This window comes from Thalassophryne amazonica, chromosome 2 (genome assembly GCF_902500255.1).
Source record: "Thalassophryne amazonica chromosome 2, fThaAma1.1, whole genome shotgun sequence".
Lineage (NCBI taxonomy): Eukaryota > Metazoa > Chordata > Actinopteri > Batrachoidiformes > Batrachoididae > Thalassophryne > Thalassophryne amazonica.
The window spans coordinates 11,379,612-11,402,232 of record NC_047104.1 but is presented as its reverse complement, the minus strand read 5'-3'; the positions used below and the strand labels follow the sequence as shown (position 1 = coordinate 11,402,232).

At 42.6% G+C, this 22,621-nt stretch overlaps 1 protein-coding gene across 1 annotated transcript in view; it reads left to right on the top strand.

Moving 5' to 3' along the window:
* Positions 1-22,621, top strand: part of znf536 (zinc finger protein 536) — a 740,368-nt gene that overhangs the window by 255,603 nt on the left and 462,144 nt on the right. Inside the window, exon 4 of the mRNA XM_034160487.1 lies at positions 9,765-9,863. The gene's annotated coding sequence lies outside the window, so the exon portion shown is untranslated. The remainder of the gene's footprint in view (positions 1-9,764; positions 9,864-22,621) is intronic.

Sequence of the window (22,621 nt, the reverse complement as noted above, 5' to 3'; positions counted from 1 at the left end):
CGTACGTGGACATTCATTCTACACGTATGTGCAGTATTGTCAGGATGCGGAACTGTCGATTTATGTGACGAGGTGCACAATCCGATAGAACACCTGCTGTGCACACTGCTAACTGTTAGTGCTGTTAGCTGAGAGCAAGAGAAAGACATGTCCCGACGGTGCCGAAATGGGTGAATTTAAGCTACCATATGAAAGTAATGATGTGGATTCTGATACAGAATTACTGTTTCGCATTTGATGGATTTTCACGTTTGAAGGATTACTCCATGCCCTGACCGCTGTTGGCACGACGCTGCCTTGGCTCGACGCTGCCTCGGCTCGAATGTAACCCTCACTGACCAAATTAACTACAGAAAAATAAACCGTGCAAATGATGGAATTGGATTAGAATGGGAATAACCCCCTTGTGTCGCAAATATCCGTTTTACCGGCTTTGCTAACGCATCTCTGTAAAACTCCTTTTTGTGCGACTGTATAACAGCAGGAACATCCGCAAATCATCAGTCACAACAGGGTTATTCCCTAAATATGACCCCTTTAACATGATTTTGTTACTTTTAAAGTTGTGGTGTTCACAGTTTTCAAACAGACAAACTGGGCTGAAGACTTCACCTCCAGATGTTTCACATGGTGTGAATCAACCAATGCAATCTGATCCGGTAAACCTAAAGGATTGTGTGGCCTTGGTGAATGTACGTTTTATGTGTAAATTTGTAACAGCTAATCCACAGTGTTAAAGTTTGAACTGGTCTAAAGTAATCAAGTAGCCATGCAGAGCAGGCTTCCTGTGAGGATTGAATTAAACTTACCGTGGCCTGTCATCCGATCTTAGTGACGAGCGCTGTGACGCGCGTAGGCCCAGATGAGGAATGCAGTTATGGGGAGATGTTTGTATACATTCAGCCTGCGCCTTGGAAGGCAACGATGGTGGTTGAACACAGCTTAAAGACATCTGGATGCGATGAAATGCCATTTGTCTAAACAACCAAGAGTCTTACCAAAGCCACCCAACATGCACTGTGCTTTTAGTACATACTTGTGCAATGCGCTACAACAGAAAGCATTATTGACAAATATTTCATTGCGACAGCCTCGTGAGATCTCGAAATGAGATTTTTTTTTAACAACATTCCAACTTTCTGTTGTAAACATAAAGCATTAGTGACGGTTGTGTACTTGAGGACGAATGGGATTCAGGGAAGTTAATTTGCAGAGGGTGATGGTACGCAAAGGAGGCATAGAACCATTTGGATTATTAGTTTAGGGAAAATCTGCAAAAATCAAATCTAAATCTAATAATTTATATCCCCGAAAATGTGATGGCAGGAAGGCAGGCAAAAAAAAAAAATCATATTCATCAACATATTTAAGATTCATGTGACTGATAAAGCTGCTGTATAGTCTTACAAATAATTTTAGATTAAGCACCTAGTCAATACACACATCTGCCAAGTACTGTAGGCACCCCCCCCCCCCAAAAAAAGGGAAAAAAAAAACTAAATAAACAAACAAGCTGGCTCAGATCTGATTTTACCTCCCCAAAAATCAATAAGTGACACTATGGTTTATGCCAATATATATATATATATATATATATATATATATATATATATATATATATATATATTTGCAAATTAATTAAAAATAAATAATCTAAGAAATCACGTGTACATAAGTATTCACAGCCTTTGCCATGAAGCTCAAAACTGAGCTCAGGTGCATCCTGTTTCCAGATGTTTCTACAGCTTAATTAGAGTCTACTTGAGTGGCCTCCATCATCCATAAATGGAAGAAATTCATATACACCAGGAGTCTTCATGGAGCTGGCCGACCGTCTAAACTGAGTGATTGGAGAAGAGCCTTAGTTAGGGAGGTGGCCAAGAATGTGATGGTCACTCTGTTAGAGCCCCAGCATTCCTCTGTGGAGAAAGAAGAACCTTCCAGAAGAACAAGCATCTCTGCAGCAATTCACCAACCAGGCTTATATGATAGAGTGGCCAGACGGAAGTCACACAATCGTAAAAGGCACATGGCAGCCTGCCTTGAGTTTACCAAAAGCCACCTGAAGGACTCTCAGACCATGAGAAAGAAAATTCTCTGGTCTGATGAGAAAAAGATTGAGCTCTTTGGTATGAATGCCAGGTGTCATGTTTGGAGGAAACCAGACACCATCCCTACAGTGAAGCATGGTGGTGGCAGCATCATGCTGTGGGAATGTTTTTCAGCAGCAGGAACTGGGAGACTAGTGAGGATTGAGGGAAAGATGAATGCAGCAATGTACAGAGACATCCTGGATGAAAACCTCCTCCAGAGCACTCTTGACCTCAGACTGAGGTGACGGTTCATCTTTTAGCAGAACAATGACCCTAAGCACACAGCCAAGATATCAAAGGAGTGGCTTCAGGACAACTCTGTGAATGTCCTTGAGTGGCCCAACCAGAGCCCAGACCTGATTCCGATTGAACGTCTGAAAATGGCTGTGCATCAACACTACCCATCCAACCTTATGGAGCTTGAGAGGTGCTGCAAAGAGGAATGGGCAAAACTGCCCAAAGATAGGTGCACCAGGCTTGTGCGATCATATTCAAGAAGACTTGAGGCTGTAATTGCTGCCAAAGGTGCATCAACAAAGTATTGAGCAAAGGCAGTGAATACAAAAGGACATGCAATTTCTTAGTTTGTTATGCAATCAGAAACAAATGTGAATGATCATGATTGTGATCACAGTCAGGGTCAAAGTTGAGTGTTCAATTTCCCATGATTGTCTATCCATTGATTTACACTAGTCCAGATTCTGGCAATGTCTGTGATCTGGTAGACAAAATATATATTTAGATAGGAGTGGATCATTAGAGTGGACACATGATTTGGATTTGGTTGGGTTGGATTTGGAGCATTAAATGAAGTTAAAGTGGACTCTGTGATCTGCTGCATGTGTGCAATGCAGCCCTTCTTGTTTGCTGATGTGATCATGTAACTTTGGACATTTCTTATTCATTATTGCAGAATTGGTTGTTCATTGTATTTAGACAGGCATTAACATGTCTTAAAAAAGGTTTACATTGTTCTTGCGTAATCCTGGAGATATCCTGGAATGGTTTCCATATTTTATGGATTATAAGACATCGGTGTCCATCTGGTGAGTCCTTTTGTCCAAGCTGCATCAAATAGCATTCAATGGAGGTGATGGTCCAGTGGTTAAGCAGTTGGTTTGAAACCAGAGGATCCTTGGTTCAAACCCCCTCTCTGGCTAGAAAATCACTAAGGGCCCCTGAGCAAGGTCCTTCATCCCCAAATTTCTCCTGATGTTTAGTGAGAGCCTTGCATGGCAGCACCCTGCCATCAGAGTGTGTGTGAAAGCATGAATGTGAGGCATCACTATAAAGCGCTTTGAGCATCTAATATAGATGTAAAAACACTATATAAATGCAGTCGATTTACCAGTATGTTGTCCAGCATGTTTATTTGCCCATTTTGCTTATATTCATAATTTAAAAGTTGTTATATTGAGCAACAGCACACCCTGTTATGTGCACATGTGCTACTGAGTTCCTGTGCTTTGTTAAATGTGCTTCATTCAATATATATATATATATATATATATATATATATATATATATATATGTATATATATATATGTATGTGTGTGTGTGTGTGTGTGTGTGTGTTATCTCTGTGGCAGACTGCTGCTCTGTGCAGCAATGTACCATGCCTGTCACCCTTTAGCAAACTTCAGCACACTTTGGCTGGCATGGATAGATGGACGGATGGATGGATGACAATAAAAATGAAGCATTGTTTGTTTAAAGAAGCGTCACACCTGTGGACTTATTTTGCCATCATTCCATTTAAACCATGGTTCTGGGCAGTCACTGCAGCCAGTGCTTCAACACTGCCAGTGTTGTGCGTGTTTGTGTGATTGTACATGTGAGGCGGTGTTGGTAGCAAGGACAAGCCGACATGACTGGGATAATAAGCGTCATGGAATCTAATCAGATTTCCAAGAGGAATTGATTGTTGTGAGGCAGCCGGAGCAGGAGTGGGGTTGACAATAAGCTGAAATTTAAGTGTTAATTTTTATGCTAATCCTTTGGCATCTCAGTGTGATGCAATTTGGTCCAGCAGCCCCTCGACTTCACACCGCAGATATGAAATTGTCCCGCGCACACAGAAAATGTCAGCTTGCCAGACCCTGAAAGCTTGTAATTTATGAGGTATGTTTCTATTAGTATGTGTCACCATTGTTAGAGAGCCACACACACACACACACACACACACACACACACACACACACACACACACACACACACACACACACACACACACACACACACACACACACACACACACACACACACACACACACAGGCAGGCACAGCACTCTCTTTTTTCCATCCCAACTCCTTCTACACTCGCCTTTTTCTATCTTTTCCCCTGCATCCTCCTTGTCATCTTTAGCACACGCGTGCTCACGGTGACACGCACTACACTTGTTCTTTAGACGGTTTCGGCTCAGCGGCCCCCTGGACAAAAGGCTATTTAATACAATTTAATGACATTCACAAGACAGGGGGAGGGGCGGGGGTTGAAAGAGAGGGACAGAATAAGAGAATAAACCTGGGTGGGAGAGAAGGATGACAAGAAAAAGGAAAGTAGAGACACAGATGAAAATAGCATCTGTGATTTTCATGGCTCACCCATGCAAACACAGCAGAGTAAAATATGTGACTTTCCCACTGTTCTCATTCTTTCTTGTTCTTCTCTCTTTACCTGCTGAATGCAAGGTTGGGAAGATGTGTTTGAGTTACAAATGTACACTTAGTATTAAAATGTACTCAGTTTAAAATGTTGATTATGTTTGTGTACAAGTTCGGAGGCTTCCTTTAAATACTACGATCTACAGTGCATCCGAAAAGTATTCACAGTGCTTCACGTTTTCCACATTTTACAGCCTTATTACCAAATGGAGTAAATTATTTTCCCCCTCATAATTCTACACACAAAACCCCAAATTTTTGCAAATTTATTAAAAATATCATCATGGCTTTACTTTACAAATGAAGAACTATTGAGTGGGTGGTTTACGCTGACCCCAAGGCACGCTCGTGGCTGACAAGGCCAGTGCGGGACAGGCAGGTCCGGCTGCAGCTTCTGCAGGAAGATCAGATCTGGGTTTGGTGCTGAGAATTTGCAGTCTCTGGTTTAAAAACAAGGACTCTGTCTCTTGTTTTTAAACTGGTCCTGGGAGAGTCTTCAAAGGAGGAGACAGCCTAGTGGATAGTGTGATGACAGAATTTGCGGTTTGCAGCAAGCGTCGACCAAAGTCGGTGGTCGATGTGACAGTCACCAAGGGACTTTTTCAAAGAGTGCTTGTGTCTCTTCTTTGGTGCCCCTCTGTTATGGTGTCCACTGGGGAGTTTGCCCTACAGAACAATCTTAGGCAGACAAGGGTCTTCCATTCTAAAGATGTAACCTGCCCATTGCAGCTGAGACTTCAGTAGCATGGCCTCAATACTGGAAATCCCTGCCTGCTCCAGGAATTTGACATCCAGTAGATTGTGAGGATGGAGCAGAGATTGTGCTGATGGAAGCGCTCGAGAAGTCACACGTGGTGGTGGTAAATGACCCACAATTCAGAGCCATGGTGTGGTGTGGGGAGAACAATGGTTCTGTACACTCTGATCGCTGTGCCCTCTTTCAGGTGTCTCTTGTTCCAGATCCTTTTACGTAATCTGCTGAATGCCCCGTTTGCTTTGGCAAATCTGTTATTAATCTTCTTGTCCATCTTGGCATTTGATGAAGGAAGGTGAACTGCTTGACTGATTTTCGTTCTGTGTTTACCAATACTAATATTATGGGGGGGCAGTATTCTTTCTGAGGTGCAGGCTGGTGGAGGACTTCTGTCTTCTTCAGGCTGACCTCGAACCCAAATAACTGGGCAGCCTCTGTGAAACATAATGTCAATGGCTGCAAGGCTCTTTCTGTGTGAGCAATGAGTGCAGCATTGTCGGAAAACAGGAGGTCATGGATCAGGTGCTCCAGGGTCTTTGTGTGGGCCTGTAATCATCTGAGGTTGAACAGACTGCTATTGAGGTGATAGCAGATATAGACAGCATCTTCAGCTTCAAAGTCCCTAGTGGCCTGCTTGAGCATCATGCTGAAGAAGATGGTGAAAAGGGTGAAAAGGGTGCAAGGACACTGACCCTCTTTAATTCTGTTGACAAGGGCTCTGAGAAGTCACCACTGAGGCTAACTTGATCACTCTGACCTTCATGCAGTCGGATGACCATGCTGAGGAACATTGGAGCACATTCGAGATGTTCCATGATTTTCCACATGCCTTGCTGCTCACAGTATCGAACGCTTTAGTCAGATCAATGAATGTCACATACAGTCCTTTGTTTTGCTCCCGGCACTTCTCCTGGAGCTGTCTGAGGATGAACATCATGTCTGTAGTGCCTTGGTTGGCTCTGAAACTGTACTGGCTTTTTGGGAAGTGGCCTTTAACTATGGTGGGTACCAATCTGTTCAGGAGCAACCGTGCAAGGATTTTTCCTGCGATGGAAAGGAGGGTTTTTTTTTTTTTTTTTGGATCACAACTGGTCTTTGTCATCAAATTGTGCATTATTGATACTGACACTATATGTTCCATGAACAAGTTTTGCTTTAAATTATAATGGAATAAATTAACAGACAAACAAACAAACTTAACATTGAAATACAGACATATTTATGAAAAACGCTCTTGGATAGAAGTGTATAATCTAGTCAGCCCAAACTACATGCTAGAGTGTAGGGGAATCTGGACTGTTATATACCTTAGCAGATGTTAAATATATTAAGAGATAAGAGTAAGACGTCTTTAAAAAAAGAGATAAAATATTTTGATCTGGAGAAATGTAAACTACTCTTTCCTGATGCAAAGGCCCTTAAGGTAGCAGTCTCACCAATCTGTGACTGTTGGCAACAAATTTTGAACCGCATTCATGAGGGAGTTTCCAAACTGTCTCGAAACGTTCAAGGAGGTTCTCAACTTACTCACATGAGTAGTCAGGCCTCACTTTTTTGTTGCTGGCATTTTGAACATGTTCAAAAAATTTGTGTGACACATTTTTTCTCAAAATAATCACAAATCCATTGCTGGCATCTCAAACCCTTATCAAACCCATCTCTAATTAGTTTCTGTGACTCAGAAAAGTGTGCTAAATGTGAGACAACTTTGTGAGGGGTTGGGAACCTCACTCACTCATCTTCAACCACATGCTCCAATTAAGGGTCATTGGGGGCTGGAGTCTATCCCAGCAGTCATGGAGCATGATGCAGGGTACACCCTGGACGGGATGCCAGTCTGTTGCAGGGTCACATACAGACAAACAAACACATTCACACCCACACACACACACCTACAGACAATTTAAAGTATCCAATCCTCCTGACTGGTGTGTCTATATATGTGGGAAGAAGCCGGAGTACCCGGAGAGAACCCACACAAACACGGGGAAAACACGCAAACTCCACAACTCCACACAGAAAGGCCACAGGTATGAATCAAAGCCATGACCTTCTTGCTGTGAGGCAACAGTGTTAACCACTAAGCCACCGTGCTGCCCGGGTTGGGAACCTATGAAACTAAATTGTGACTGATTGGAGACAAAAATGAGAATCTGACATTCAGGGTGAGAAACAGGCGCAAACTGTTCTAGGGCCCTTGGAAGTGTGACAAAATTACACATACAGGTCAGTTTGATTCCAAGAGAAAATTCTTGATAATTCGCATTTTTTTCTCACAAATATTTGTCTCCAACTACTCTCCAAAAGTCACAGCTCAGTGAGATACTGCAGGCATGCCGGTTTATAACTAGAAACACACATTGAGTGCATATGTCAGACAGTGAAAATGTAATTGTCCTGTCTGACAAATACAACATTTAAAAAAAATAAAAAAGTCCTGTCTTGCAATGTTAAAGAAATTCAAAATAGGATTTGGCAATGGTATCCAGATTTGCCTCAAAGTATAATTGTCCCTGAAGTCACCTAAAGACTGTTAAAATCAGTGCATCACATTTAGAGATACAACAATCAAAGAGACAAACAGGTGATTGTGTAACAGCTGTACTTGTAATAATACTTAAAGCAGTAACACTAGTAGTAATAAAAGGTAACGTAATTTTTTCACTGCTGTCTATTCTATTCTATTCTATTCTAGTCTTAGTGTTGTCCTTTATGTTTAAACACCGCTAAAGCCGTCATGCACGCTGCTCTTGCAGCTTCTGTGTTGAGTGGTACTAGAAAGCCAGTCAAAACTGTACTCAGCGGGCCCAGAAATACACTGAAAGGTTTGGATGCAATTCACATATAGGTCAATTAAATGCAATAACATCTGCTCTCTCCCGACTATTTGCATATAGCATTCATATGTTAATGATGTCCCTTGTTTTATTTTTTCCTGCACGTGTGTGTGTGTGTGTGTGTGCGTGCGTTTGTGTATGTGCACGTGTGTGACTGTGCGCGCTATTTGTTTCTCTCGCTCTGTGTATTTTTTCCTTCAACCCCCCCCGCCCCATTTCTTTGTATCGCCAAACAAAAAGAGATGCAGAAAATTTGGATTCATACTTCCCTTTTCAAAAAAAATCGCACACGCCCGTCCTATTTTCACTTCCTCTCGCCTGACGATTAAAGGGGAGGTTAGACGAGCGCCACATTTGTTGCGTTGCCGTGCCCCTGATTTTGACAAGAAACCCCTTTAACAGCAGAGGAGGCAAGGCCCTGTCTCTTCCCCAAGCAGCTTAATGCCTTATAAATCAATGATGACACAGATGGACTAGCGATAATCTATTTAGAATGCCTCACAGCAAACATTGTTGTGCAGATGATTAGACAGCCAGTTATTTTAACTCAGACACCCAGGCTTCCTCATGAAGCTCCGTAGTGCGAATGCAGGATTTGGTATATTTGGAATAAAATTCACTTGCAAAAACAGATGTAGAAAACTGAAAGTGGAGTGAATGTGTGGCTAAATGAGAAGGGGGGGGAGTGGGGTGGGGGGTTGGGTGGCATGGGCAGCTTGGTGAACAAAAGGCATGAAGAGGTGCCGGTGTCTGTGCCAAGGCCTTAATGATACAGCTTGTTTCTTTAAAGAAGGGGGAGACGGACTTTTAGCCCAAATCTATCTCGAGGGCATTTGTGCATGTGCGCGTGTGCGAGTGCACATCCAGCGACATGCGTGGGGTTAATGGCAATCCAGGGTCTATGCCCCTTTTCATGGTCGATGGGTCTCAATTTAGCGTGTGAGGTGCAGGAGGAGGAGGAGGAGGAAGAAGAGGAGGAGGAGGAGGAGGAGGAGTGCAAAAATGAAGTGGAGGTTGTCAGACGTGGCAGCTGCTCGGAGGCCCTGATAAATATAAGCCCTTATTGATCGGTTGAAAATGAAAGATCCCCGAGTGGCGTGCAGTATTTAGCTTCTTGTCTGCCTCGCGTCAGCGGTGGCCTTGCCTTGGAGGGATAGATTTTCAGCTGTGCCTCTGGGCACCGCAGCGCGCTGGCGTTGATTTCATCTTTAACCTTTTTCGGCTGCGTTCCCTTGACCTCTGCAGCTTTCGCTCGCTGAATTTGTTACATTTTCATTTTGACATCACCTCCCCCTTACCCCACCTTCTTTTGCTTCTTCACCATCCCTCTCTTCTTCTTTCCTTCTGCTCTATATTTCATGCTCTGCCTTCCATCCCTCCTGGCTTGCTGAAGTCCTCCTCTGTTTTTCTCTGCAGGTGGCCGTTGCCGTCAGCAGCAGCCAGTCAGAAGTGACAGTGAGAGGCCACTTCATCCCACAGACAGGTTACACTTCACTATGCCGCTGGTGTACTAAGGTAAGGCTGCACACAGGTTCATCAACAAACTATCTTCAACTGCACACTAACAAACTGTCCAGACAAACATCCTGCAACAACAGGATATTTTTTTTATTGCCACACATTCGAAAACAGTCTTGGTTCTGCTGACGCTTGAGGTGGCTGATGTCGGCAGCCAGGTGTCTAATAAATTGGCATCTTCGTCCAAGTTAACAGTTATTCTCTAATCAGCTGCAAACTGTTTCAGAAAACAGAAATACAGATGGAATGGATGCAGCGTGTGGTAGAAGACTCCATTTACAACTTGTTTAGGTAAAACCAGCAATAAACATCATTAAAACCAACAGAAATAAAAAGCATTTTCTGTATCCACGCATTGGAATGCCCCCCCCCCCTCCACCCCCCAGGATCCACTCACCAACGTTTTTAATGAAAGTTGGTTAAACGACCACCCAAAATATAAAAAAATAATAATAATTTTGTGGCTGCAACACATCATAAAAAGCAAAAAAAAAAAAAGAAAAAAAAAGGGAATAAGATTTCACAAGAATTTTCTCATCTCGACCACATCGTACCTGTGACAACATCATCAGTCTGCGCTGGTCTTGCCCGAGTTCCATAAATGTCTCATGTGACCCACAAAATACTTTATTTTGTATGGAGAATTATTTTTATAAAATCAGTAATTATTCTACTCATGCAAGCAATTGCATGAAAATGACATCCAGGTGGAATAGAGCTGAAATCAGACATTTCTATTGAATGGTGAATGGCTGCATTTATATAGCGTTTTTCCATCTATATCACAAGCTCAAATCACTTTACGATGATGCCTCACATTCACACAGACACACTCACACACTGATGTCAGGGTGCCGCTATGCAAGGCGGTCACAACACACCAGAAGCAACTTGGGGATTAAGGACCTTGCCCACGGGTCCATAGTGATTGTCCGTCCAGACTGGGGTTTGAACTGTGGATCCTGTGGTCTCAAGCCCAACACTTAACCACTAGACCATCACCTCCCCTTTCAGTATTCATCACCACCTCCTTTCCATATTTAGGTTAAGGCATTGGGCTTGAGACCAAAAGATCCTCGGTTCAAATCCCAGCCTGATCAGAAAATCACTAAGGACCCTTGGGCAAGGTCTTTAATCCCCTAATTGCTCCCAGTGTGTAGTGGGTGCCTTGCATGACAGCACCCTGACATCAGGATGAATGTGAGGCATTGATGTGTAAAGTGCTTTGAGCGTCTGATGCAGATGGAAAAGCGTTATATAAATGTAGTCCATTTATTGGGCGTTCCAACAAATGTAATATTGGTCCCGTGCCCACCTCTGAATGCCCCGGGAGTTCTGACAGGCACGTATGCTAACTGTGCAGTTGTCTGACTTCTGTCTAAACAGTAAATTCTAGAATAGAATTTAAAATTCTTCTTCTTACTTATAAGGTTTTGAATAATCAGGTCCCATCTTATCTTAGGGACCTCGTAGTACCATATCACCCCAATAGAGCGCTTCGCTCTCAGACTGCAGGCTTACTTGTAGTTCCTAGGGTTTGTAAGAGTAGAATGGGAGGCAGAGCCTTCAGCTTTCAGGCTCCTCTCCTGTGGAACCAGCTCCCAATTCAGATCAGGGAGACAGACACCCTCTCTACTTTTAAGATTAGGCTTAAAACTTTCCTTTTTGCTAAAGCTTATAGTTAGGGCTGGATCAGGTGACCCTGAACCATCCCTTAGTTATGCTGCTGTAGACGTAGACTGCTGGGGGGTTCCCATGATGCACTGTTTCTTTCTCTTTTTGCTCTGTATGCACCACTCTGCATTTAATCATTAGTGATCGATCTCTGCTCCCCTCCACAGCATGTCTTTTTCCTGGTTCTCTCCCTCAGCCCCAACCAGTCCCAGCAGAAGACTGCCCCTCCCTGAGCCTGGTTCTGCTGGAGGTTTCTTCCTGTTAAAAGGGAGTTTTTCCTTCCCACTGTAGCCAAGTGCTTGCTCACAGGGGGTCGTTTTGACCGTTGGGGTTTTACATGATTATTGTATGGCTTTGCCTTACAATATAAAGCGCCTTGGGGCAACTGTTTGTTGTGATTTGGCGCTATATAAAAAAATTGATTGAATTGAATTGAATTAAATGTGCAGTAGACGGTGGACAATCTGGGTGAAATGAATGAAGCCCAATCTCACAGTTAGCCTTAGCTTTGATTTGTTTCTTTGGTAGCAGAATAACTTTGTTTAACTTTATTTTTTTACCCTGGTCAGTGGTTGGGTGCAGGTATTAAAATGCACTGCATCATCAGGAGATCCAGTGCTACCAATGCTACTTGGTAATTACTGCTATCCTGGTCCTAACGGAGCAAAAATATAAATTAAATAATACTAACATTTTACCTAAATGGAACTACTGGAGCACCAAAATTAACCCGGCCTAGACTCATGGAATTAGATTGTGATAGCATCACAAAACACAGTAGATTTTCATGATGTATCACAATCTAATCAATAACTTCACAAACTGCCATGAGAGTGCATTGAATTAACCGCACATCAAGTCATATGATCCCAGATATTTCTAATAAAATAGTCAGAAAGGAAGAAACGGTGGTTTCGACCAGATTACGTCCAGAGCAGCTGGCATGCCAACTCAAAACACCAGCTGTCACTCAGAGTGACCACTCCCCTAATTATCTATACCTTTATGGCTTAAAATAGCTTAAACTGATTAATTTTTTTTTTAATCATTTTGACATGAGCTTCTATGGGGATTCACTCACTTTTAGACTCAAATTCATGTGGCCATTCAAGGAACTGCAAGATTTGCCACTTCCACGTTGGCTTCATTTTTCCATCTCCTAGGTCAGGTCTTGGGATAAATCACCAACACAACAATTCTCTTTGCTCCCGCTGTGCACTTGCTGGGCTGTAATGGCCCACAGAAGCTGGAATAAAAAACGTGTTGCATGCATGACGTCTCATGTCTGCGCCCGGTGCATACGATGGGTTAGAGGGCTGCATGTCAGCTTGTCTAAAAGCCTCTGCACCAATTGATTACCCATAATTCTCCGCTCTGTGTTGGCTGGAAGTGACACAAATGTGTTTCAGCGTGGTCGTAAAAACGGGTCTTTACCTTTTAGCAGAACGTCCTCAACCTGAGCCTTCTCCACATTTCTTTATTTTCCTGTATCGTATCGTATCTAAAATGCACGCAGACAAAAGTGAAGTGCACGCCGAGGCACACACTCCGTTTGTCATTCACTCACCATTTAGTCTTATCCCCAAAGGCACTGTGTCTAAAACCAAAACGCACACAGGCAGTCACACAGCTACAGTACACTGCTGCTATGTGCGCAGACAGAACTTGTAACAATCTGGATTGTGATAATCTATGATAATCATCCGCCACATGCCACCTAAAAACACACATGGGTGGCATTCAACACCCACACTGGCACATTGCTTCAGTGCATCTCGCCTCCCTCTGCCGCTCTCCCCAATGTCACTACCTCCATCGTCAATGTCACCACTCAGCTCCTTGTTTCTCTTTTATGTATGAGGAGCCTGTGATATAACGCACTGTGAAGGGGGGAAAAGGAACCAATATGGCCGAATCTTGAACAATTTATGTTTGGCATTAGCGTAATTGAATCCCACTCGTATATCAAGCTCAAAGCAAAAAAGTTGCGAGGTCTCGGTGATATAAATGCAAGGTAGGGACCCATGAAAACATGGATCTGTCCCTCCCCTTTCCTTGTCTTCTGAACAATGTCTCCCATCTCTCTCTTTTTTATTCTCCCTCTCTCCCCTCTTTTAGCTAGATGGATGATAAATTCCCAGCCGGAGAGCCAGCAACAGCTGTTGGCAGACAGGCCTGATATGAGAATAGCAGCATAGGATGAGCAGGCATTAAAAATTAATATGCTATTTAGCCTAGGTGTATTTTAGGTATTTGACATTTTCATGTCCGGGACAGACTAAATTTATTCATAGTACAGGAAAAAAATAAAAAATAAGAATTGAGCAAGGGCTGTAGGGATAGGGAGGGGTAAGAGAGAGAAAATGACAGAGAGAGACAGAGACACGCCGAAAACTCTGAAGGTCTATCTGTTTTTTTATGGTCACCCTGGCCCACCTTGCCCCCCTTTCACAGCGCACTGGGCAACATTGATATCTGGTGTCTGTTCTTGAGCAAAAATGGGCCTCACAGGGCCTCATGAAATGGAACAGTGTGGAGGTTTGGTAGTGACTCCTTGTGGGACCGGTGGAGCTAATGTGCAATTATCAGTTCTGGGAACACAGACATTTGCTGCAGATCACCGCATACACCACAAAACAGAAACGCCTTGGGCTCTGGATGGTGACCATCCAGGCAGGTTCATCTCCACTTCTCAAAATTAACCATCTATCTGCTGCAGCCAACTGAAATGTGGGTGTGTCTTTGGCCTTCTCCAGTTGTTCTTCAACATTGAGGCAACTGTGTGCTGGATCATCCATAGAGAGTCAAGACATATGGCCAAAATCAATCAATCAATCAATCAATTTTATTTATATAGCGCCAAATCACAACAAACAGATCTGAACATCTTGAATGCAAGTGAGTCTCCTCATGCATGTCTCCTAAAACAGACCTAGTCCCGAAGACATCCAGTTGTCACCAACGGTCACTGGTTGGTGTTTTATGCTCACAACCATCTGGTAAGACAGGAAGCACCAGGACCCTGAAAGGTTGGGTTCTAAAGGTATCTGTATCGCCAAACACCTCTGTCCATTGACCTTATGATTCCATAGGCGCTTCCCCCGCGTCTCTCAATCTCGAAGGCAGAGCACCTGGAGATATGACCATCACTGCAGAGATAAGTGTATGTCTACATGTTCAACGCTAAAGAGATTATGGCTATGGCTTTAGCTAGCCATAACTAGCTCGCTAGTTAAGCTAAATTTTGAGTATTATATACCTCCATTGTCTTAACGGCCAGCAGCAGTCACCAATATTGAACTTGACAGTGTCGTAGGGACATCTGGATGATTACAAGAATCTCTGAGAATTACGTAAAGTTAAATTAATTGTGGTCTGTGATTTTATGAGGAAAATGCAAACAGAGTAGATATGACAAGACATTCACTACTGAATATTTGATGAAAAACAGTTATACAATAAGGATTCAGTCCCAGTGTTGCCAAAGTTACTTTGTAAAAGTAATCCAATTACTGATTACTCCTTGAAAAAGTAATTTGGTTACTTTACTGATTGCTCAATTTTAAAAGTAACTAGGGTAGATTATTAGTTACTTTCAGCAGCTGCTGACAACACCCCCCACCACCTCAACGTGAAAATGATAGCCTGTTTTGCCAATACTCACTTTATATGAAGATAATACTTGTTTTTATATAAAAAAAATAATAAAATAAAGACATCTTTCTTAACCTCATATTTAACTGTTGACAGCACTGTAATGGTAAAACTTACAATTTCTAACCTACATTGTTTATAAATGTAACTATTAAATTCTTTCTAACATTTTTCTAACATTTAAATTCTTTCTAAACAGTTCTTGAAATTACTATTGTTGTTGTTGTTATTATTATTATCATTACAAGTAGCATTAGTAGTAATAATAGTATGAAAAAAAATGTCTTCAAAGTGGACATCTAATCGAGGGCTGTTGTGAGGAGGCCCCCCCCCCCCCCCCCCCCCACACACACACACACCCCTTGCCCACTCCCCCTTCCCGCATGGATTCACCCCTGGCTTCCTGTTTGAGCAGAAGAATGGATAACCTTTAATTTATGCAGAAAACACAATGAGATTGACAAGTAAGAACATTTTATCTGCGTTTTTACATCATGTCATCCTCAGAAAGAGACTGGTGTTTTTTCCATTTGAGTGGGAAAAAGTCTTCGTAGTTGCGCTTCACGGATCAGCTGTGTTTAAAGAGGACACGCACAGAGCGGCACAAAGTAAAAAAAAAAAAAAAAAAAAAAAAAAAAAAAAAAAAACAGCATAAAAATGTCTTTGTAAAATGGCCTGGTAAAACCATAACTCTGACCATCACCACACTTTTAGAGACAACTGTCCGTGGATGCGGCTCTCTGCAGCAGCTCAACTGAAAGCGGGGAAGTGGACAGTTCAACCGAATGCCGACCTCCCCCTGCATCTTGTTGGACCACAACACAAAAATAATAGTAACACACAGTGACTCAGAGAAGTAACTTTAATGTGATTACTGATTTGGAAAGATTAACGCGTTAGATTGACGTTACTGAAAACGGCGGTCAGATTACTAAGTAACGCTTTACCGGCAGGGGGAGGTGATGCTGTAGTGGTTAAGGTGTTGGGCTTGAGTCCAGAAGATCATGGGTTCATATCCCCGCCTGACTGGAAAATCACTAAGGGCCCTTGGGCAAGGCCTTTAATCCCCTATTACTCCCGGTGTGTAGTGAGCGCCTTGTGTGGCAGCAACCTGACATCGGGGTGAATGTGAGGCATAATTGTAAAGCGCTATGAGTGTCTGATGCAGATTGAAAAGCGCTATATAAATGCAGTCCATTTACTGGTCCGTTCTATCCTATTTATTACGAGTGACAGCGCAAAATTGACTAATGATTTTGAGTGAGCACTCATACACACTATAACAACACCATCCTCATCCAACCCACTATTGGGAACCCAAACTTTTCTGATACCAGCACATGCTCATACCATTCCCCTGCATGCATCCATCCAATAAAATAATCCATCAAGACAGAGCTGGCAGTGACCTTTGGTTCATCTTTGCTTTGTCTTGCTACTTTTGGACATCAGACTCACATACTGACATAAAAAAAGTGTTGTCGCCCTGTTACCTGATGAAAAGGAATGAAAACACAAGACACTATTCTCCATATTATTCAACAATTCAAATCTGAAACCTAAATACCAACTGTCATCCCAGACCAGAGTTCTCAGTCTGGCAAACTTTGCATTTTTTTGCATTTTGAAGATGATTAATTGCAACTTGGGTGCAAAACACATTGCAAACAGTTATATCATACAGTATGGGAGAGTTTGTCCTTTAAATTTTGTGTATGGTTTTGTCTGGCATTCCAGACTTTATTGCCTTTATTCTGAAAAATGTGAAACCTTTGTACAAGATCCCAAAGTCTTGGGATTAGAATGACTGGTGAGCTGCTCAAGCACAGTTAAAAACAAGACCCCTGGAGGTCCGGATAGTAAAAGCACAAGTCCCACACTGTGACAGACTACCACTATCCTCTCTCTCTCACACACACATGATTAATATCTAATGCCTCTCCAGTACATCTCTATATCCCTCCTCATCCCTCCCTCACTAATCGTTATGAAATCTGAGACATGGCCTGGACTTGGCCTCCTGGAGAAAAGGGGAAATGGGTTTAGTGGGGTGCATCTGGCATTTCTCACATCAGCCTTGTGTTCTTCTCCCAATCGCAAATACTTTTTGAACTGAATTGTCCACGAGATGCTAGCTCCAATCTAAGAATTATCAAAGTCAAAGTCAAAGTGTCTTTATTTGTCTCCCTAAGGAGAAATTTGCCTTGGACAGAGGGGTCTGCTACACGACAACACATCCGGTACATACCATCCATACACCCATACATCAAAAACAACAACATAGTATATCAAAGTTATTGTCTTGTTGATTACAGGTTGTTATACAGTAGTGTTCAGAATAATAGTAGTGCTATGTGACTAAAAAAGATTAATCCAGGTTTTGAGTATATTTCTTATTGTTACATGGGAAACAAGGTACCAGTAGATTCAGTAGATTCTCACAAATCCAACAAGACCAAGCATTCATGATATGCACACTCTTAAGGCTATGAAATGGGGCTATTAGTAAAAAAAAGTAGAAAAGGGGATGTTCACAATAATAGTAGTGTGGCATTCAGTCAGTGAGTTCGTCAATTTTGTGGAACAAACAGGTGTGAATCAGGTGTCCCCTATGTAAGGATGAAGCCAGCACCTGTTGAACATGCTTTTCTCTTTGAAAGCCTGAGGAAAATGGGACGTTCAAAACATTGTTCAAAAGAAAAGCGTAGTTTGATTAAAAAGTTGATTGGAGAGGGGAAAACTTATACACAGGTGCAAAAAAGTATAGGCTGTTCATCTACAATGATCTCCAATGCTTTAAAATGGACAAAAACAGAAAAAAAACAGAGATGCGTGGAAGAAAACGGAAAACAACCATCAAAATGGATAGAAGAATAACCAGAATGGCAAAGGCTCACCCATTGATCAGCTCCAGGATGATCAAAGACAGTCTGGAGTTACCTGTAAGTGCTGTGACAGTTAGAAGATGCCTTTGTGAAGCTAATTTATTTGCAAGAATCCCCCGCAAAGTCCCTCTGTTAAATAAAAGACATGTGCAGAAGAGGCTACAATTTGCCAAAGAACACATCAACTGGCCTAAAGAGAAATGGAGGAATATTTTGTGGACTGATGAGAGTAGAATTGTTCTTTTTGGGTCCAAGGGCCACAGACAGTTTGTGAGATGACCCCCAAACTCTGAATTCAAGCCACAGTTCACAGTGAAGACAGTGAAGCATGGTGATGCAAGCATCATGATATGGGCATGTTTCTCCTACTATGGTGTTGGGCCTATATATCGCATACCAGGTATCATGGGTCAGTTTGAATATGTCAAAATACTTGAAGAGGTCATGTTGCCTTATGCTGAAGAGGACATGCCCTTGAAATGGGTGTTTCAACAAGACAATGACCCCAACCACACTAGTAAAGAAGCAAAATCTTGGTTCCAAACCAACAAAATTAATGCCTCGCAGATGTGAAGAAATCATGAAAAACTGTAGTTATACAACTAAATATTAGTTTAGTGATTCACAGGATTGCTAAAAAAGGAGTTTGAACATAAGCATTATACTGGTGGTTGGCTCTCACTGCGGTATTGTATCACTTCCTGTTCCGGAGCACAGCGGTGTTTTTCTGTATCTGTTAGCTGTTTAATCTGCGCAGTTAGATTGATCTAGATTACGATTTGTTTCCCAGTGTAATCTTTACGTGCCTTAACTAAAGCACTCCTTCTGCTGAATCACCTCTAAATTATTTACACATTATTCACTTTGCATGTTTTTAGGAATCCGCTAGCTTAGCATAGCTACTAGCTCTTAGCCGATTTAGCATGGCGGCTTCTCCTGTCTCTCCCGCACTTTTCTGCTCTGGGTGTGAAATGTTTAGTTATTCCTCGGCCTCCTTTAGCAGTAACGGTACTTGTAATAAGTGTAGCTTATTCGTAGCTTTGGAGGCCAGGCTGGGCGAATTGGAGACTCGGCTCCGCAGCGTGGAAAATTCTACAGCTAGCCAGGCCCCTGTAGTCGGTGCGGACCAAGGTAGCTTAGCCGCCGTTAGTTACCCCCTGGCAGATCCCGAGCAGCCGGGAAAGCAGGCTGACTGGGTGACTGTGAGGAGGAAGCGTAGCCCTAAACAGAAGCCTCGTGTACACCGCCAACCCGTTCACATCTCTAACCGTTTTTCCCCACTCGACAACACACCCGTCGAGGATCAAACTCTGGTTATTGGCGACTCTGTTTTGAGAAATGTGAAGTTAGCGACATCAGCAACCATAGTCAATTGTCTTCCGGGGGCCAGAGCAGGCGACATTGAAGGAAATTTGAAACTGCTGGCTAAGGCCAAGCGTAAATTTAGTAAGATTGTAATTCACGTCGGCAGTAATGACACCCGGTTACGCCAATCGGAGGTCACTAAAATTAACATTAAATCGGTGTGTAACTTTGCAAAAACAATGTCGGACTCTGTAGTTTTCTCTGGGCCCCTCCCCAATCGGACCGGGAGTGACATGTTTAGCCGCATGTTCTCCTTGAATTGCTGGCTGTCTGAGTGGTGTGCAAAAAATGAGGTGGGCTTCATAGATAATTGGCAAAGCTTCTGGGGAAAACCTGGTCTTGTTAGGAGAGACGGCATCCATCCCACTTTGGATGGAGCAGCTCTCATTTCTAGAAATCTGGCCAATTTTCTTAAATCCTCCAAACCGTGACTATCCAGGGTTGGGACCAGGAAGCAGAGTTGTAGTCTTACACACCTCTCTGCAGCTTCTCTCCCCCTGCCATCCCCTCATTACCCCATCCCCGTAGAGACAGTGCCTGCTCCCAGACTACCAATAACCAGCAAAAATCTATTTAAGCATAAAAATTAAAAAAGAAAAAATAATATAGCACCTTCAACTGCACCACAGACTAAAACAGTTAAATGTGGTCTATTAAACATTAGGTCTCTCTCTTCTAAGTCCCTGTTGGTAAATGATATAATAATTGATCAACATATTGATTTATTCTGCCTTACAGAAACCTGGTTACAGCAGGATGAATATGTTAGTTTAAATGAGTCAACACCCCCGAGTCACAGTAACTGTCAGAATGCTCGTAGCACGGGCCGGGGCGGAGGATTAGCAGCAATCTTCCATTCCAGCTTATTAATTAATCAAAAACCCAGACAGAGCTTTAATTCATTTGAAAGCTTGACTCTTAGTCTTGTCCATCCAAATTGGTAGTCCCAAAAACCAGTTTTATTTGTTATTATCTATCGTCCACCTGGTCTTTACTGTGAGTTTCTCTGTGAATTTTCAGACCTTTTGTCTGACTTAGTGCTTAGCTCAGATAAGATAATTATAGTGGGCGATTTTAACATCCACACAGATGCTGAGAATGACAGCCTCAACACTGCATTTAATCTATTATTAGACTCTATTGGCTTTGCTCAAAAAGTAAATGAGTCCACCCACCACTTTAATCATATCTTAGATCTTGTTCTGACTTATGGTATGGAAATACGAGGTCTCTTAGATAATAAACCGACCCGTTTATTTTTTTTTTAACTATATGGATTTGAATGACATGCGATTACACCAATCATGCTTGAACCCTCGTGCGCATGCGTGAGTTTTTTCACGCGTGTCGGTGACGTCATTTCCCTGTGGGCAGGCCTTGAGTGACATGTGGTCCCGCCCTCTCGGCTGAATTCCTTTGTTTCACACGCTGCTCGAGACGGCGTGCGTTGCTTTATCAAAAATTTTTCTGGACCTGTGAGGAATATCCGAGTGAACACTATTCGAGAAATGAAGCTGGTTTTCTGTGAAAAGTTTAACGGCTGATGAGAGATTATGGGGTGTTTCTGTCGGTGTAAGGACTTCCCACGGAGCGGGACGTCCTGCAGCGCATCCAGGCGCTGTCGTAGGCCTGTTTCGAGCTGAAAACATCCTAATTTAAGACTTAATTCACCCAGGACATCGTGAGAGAACAGAGAAGATTCAGAAGAGGCCGGCATGAGGACTTTATGCGGACATTCCACTGTTTAAGGACATTTTTTTAATGAAAGACGTACGCGCAAATTCGCCGAGTCGTTTCCGTGACGAATCGGCAAATCTGTGTGCGCCGCGACAGGAAAAACACCTCCGTGTTGAAAACCATTTGTAGAATTCAGGCGGCTTTTAATGGCTTTCAACAAGTGAGTAACTGAGAAATTGTTTAACAGCTTGGGCATGTTCCAACTTGCCCGTTAAGATTTCCAAAGGAGGTGTTTTTCCTGCCGCGACCCCCCGCGGTCGGGTCCAGCCCGACATGCGACTCTGCCCGCACGTTCTTTCATTACAAAATGACCGTTAACAATGGAATGTCCGAATAAACTCCTCATGCCGACTTCTTCTGAAAGTTCTCTGTTCTCTGATGACTTACTGCGTCAACAGAGCCTGAAATGTGGAAGTTTTCAACTTGAAACGGCGAGACGCTGCCGCCTCGAAGCACACATCGCCGTCAGGCGCCATGGACCGTCCTTAAAGCGACACTACCAGACCAAAATCTCTTATCAGCCGTTAAAATTTTTACCGAAAACCAGCTGAATTTATTGAATGGTGTCCACTCAGTTGTGCCTTACAGTTTTGAAAAATTTTTTATCAAACAAAGCAACAGTCTCTGAGCCATTCCTAAACAATGAAAAAAATCGACGAGCGGGTGGACGACTCCTCACTCAAAGACTGCCCACAGGCGAATGACGTAACCGACAGGCGTGAAAAAACTCTCGCATGCCCACAAGGGTTCAAGCATGTCTGATGTAATCACACGTGATTCAAATCCATATGGTTTTTGAAACAAATAATAAGGTCGGATACTTTTCTAATAGACCTCGTAGAAGACTTAACAGTATTCCCTGAAAACTCCCTTCTGTCTGATCATTTCTTAATAACATTTACATTTACTCTGATGGACTACCCAGCAGTGGGGAATAAGTTTCATTACACTAGAAGTCTTTCAGAAAGCGCTGTAACTAGGTTTAAGGATATGATTCCTTCTTTATGTTCTCTAATGCCATATACCAACACAGTGCAGAGTAGCTACCTAAACTCTGTAAGTGAGATAGAGTATCTCGTCAATAGTTTTACATCCTCATTGAAGACAACTTTGGATGCTGTAGCTCCTCTAAAAAAGAGAGCTTTAAATCAGAAGTGCCTGACTCCGTGGTATAACTCACAAACTCGTAGCTTAAAGCAGATAACCCGTAAGTTGGAGAGGAAATGGCATCTCACTAATTTAGAAGATCTTCACTTAGCCTGGAAAAAGAGTCTGTTGCTCTATAAAAAAGCCCTCCGTAAAGCTAGGACATCTTTCTACTCATCACTAATTGAAGAAAATAAGAACAACCCCAGGTTTCTTTTCAGCACTGTAGCCAGGCTGACAAAGAGTCAGAGCTCTATTGAGCTGAGTATTCCATTAACTTTAACTAGTAATGAC